Raw genomic sequence first — 2330 nt, forward strand, 5'->3', positions numbered from 1 at the left:
GCTTGAAGCCCACGACGTGGCACATCTGGCCATGACGTGGCGCGGGTTTTTGAAGATTATATAAGTGTTCCTGATTATTATGAAGAGAAGAAGCTTTTGGCAGAAGAAAAGAGTTCCAGGAGACGATTCAGAGCGAAAGAAAGGTTCTGGAAGAGGGTTTTCAACACCAAAAGGAGTAAAGGTTTATATTTTAGATAAACAAGAATATGTCTTTCATTATTTTTAGCTGTGTTGGTTTAGTTGCTATGATGAGCAGCTGAATCTAGCTACTCTTGTTTAGCTAGATGAAGCTTTAAACTTATGAATAGTTATATGCTTATGGATTAAGTTTAGTTGGTAAAAATTGCTTGTGTTTGATTTGAATAACCTAGCATGCTATTATTTGTTTATCTAATTGCTTGATTGCTTGTTCTGTGTAGCTTAGTGACCATTAAACTGCATGAACCTGTTTACCTAATGATTTAGTGAACATTGAATTGTTAGAGCTAGGATTGACCAATCTTAGTTAGTAATTAGAATAAATAAAGCTTAGTTGTGCTAGAGAACGTGTATTGTGATCATAATTGCGTTTATACAACAAATCTTACATAGCATATTTACATTCATAATTAGTTCTGTGTTTAATTATGTGTGAACATACATGGTTTGACATGAATTAGTTAATTATTGGTAAGTTAGAACTAAATTACTAATACAACTAAAAACCAACTTAATAATCCGTAATCATTAGCTAGCCATTAGGGAGAAGTGGATTCAAACTAAACAAGAGTGTATTTTTATTTATTGAATTTGATTTAAGTTCATCTGATCTTGTAAAACCAGATAAAACCCTTTTTAAACTTGTTAATAAATTAGGTTAATTTAATAGTAAGTAAATTAATTAGAACACCGTTCCCTGTGATCGACACCCGACTTACCCAAGCTATAATGTAATCTGACTAGGTACACTGCCTATAAGTGCATAGTTAGTTAAGTTTGTTAGGTTATAAATATTAAAATTAGTAAGTACTTTTGTGCACATCAAGTTTTTGGCGCCGTTGCCGGGGAACAACTTAGTTTTTAGCTTATTTATTTGCATTAAATTGATCGATCCTTTTTTGTGGAATAAAAACCACAAAAAGTTAATTTTTCAGCAAAATAAATTTTTTTTGTCAGACACAGAGTCCACGACGTGGCGTAATACCTGCCACGATGTGGACAGATAGAAAACTAAATTTTTAGTTTTTAGTTAGTTTTTCTTATTTTAGTTCAGTTTTACGTTTTTAGTTTAGCAAGTTGCAGGAGTTCATGACCAGAAGCTCAAACACACACTTGGTACCACCACTTGAAGACCCTGAGTCTGCACTTCACAAGAAAAAGACGCCCTTGAAAGAATTGAAGTCAGCTTTTTCTAGGAAGTCGGGAAAGAAGACAGGAGAGTCAAGTTCATCAGCGATGCATAAGAGAAATCCTGAGCATTTGGATCATACACCCGTCCAAACCGAGTCCGAAAGTGATACCGAGCCAAAATTTGAAGAACACACGAGCGAACCCGAGAACGAGCCAATGAACGAGATGGAAGCGATTGAAGAAATGTCCATGGGAGCTTACAAGAAGCGGATCCGAGAAGATGTGGGTCCCGGTTTAGTCCAACCCGCAATTCCTGCCACTGCCACATTCGAGCTGAAGGGACACATATTGACCGCACTGAAGGACATCCTATTTTTCGGGAAAGATCATGAGGATGCTTTTAAGCATCTAGATGAAGTCAATGACATTTCGGATTACTTCAATGTCCCAAATGTCAACAGAAACACAGTCTTGCTTAGGATCCTTCCTATCACTTTCAAAGGAGCTGCTAAGGAGTGGTTGAAAGCACTCTCACCGGGTACAATCACCACTTGGGCTCAAATGCGTGAGCAATTCCTGGACCAGTTTTGCCCGCCATCCAAGATAGCCAAACTCAAGAAGGCAATAGCCAACTTTGAGCAACAGCCGGGGGAGTCACTATACGAAGCATGGGAGCGGTACACGGGCTTGCTCAGAAATTGCCCTCAACATGACCTAAATGTGCAGCAAGAGATGTCAATCTTTTATGATGGGGTCAATGTGATGACAAGACAACTCCTTGATTCTCAAGGACCGTTGACAAAGAAAAATCCAAGGGAGGTCAAGGAGCTAATTGAAGAATTTGCGAAGCACTCTCGCGATTACCACAACCCAAGGCAAAATGGAATCAAAGGTGGTGGAGGGGCCCAAACTGAAGAAATTGCAGCTGTCATGGCCATGCTGAATAACATGGATCGCAGGATAACACAAATGGACCAGTCGATACATGCCATAAGAGTGGG

General features: G+C 38.7%; 1 non-coding gene across 1 annotated transcript; it reads right to left on the minus strand.

Moving 5' to 3' along the window:
* Nucleotides 1-1938: 1938 nt before the first annotated feature.
* Nucleotides 1939-2045, minus strand: LOC111898417 (small nucleolar RNA R71). The gene has a single exon (XR_002852569.2). It is a non-coding gene; the product is annotated as a small nucleolar RNA R71 (small nucleolar RNA).
* Nucleotides 2046-2330: the final 285 nt, after the last annotated feature.

This window comes from Lactuca sativa, chromosome 5 (genome assembly GCF_002870075.4).
Source record: "Lactuca sativa cultivar Salinas chromosome 5, Lsat_Salinas_v11, whole genome shotgun sequence".
NCBI lineage: Eukaryota > Viridiplantae > Streptophyta > Magnoliopsida > Asterales > Asteraceae > Lactuca > Lactuca sativa.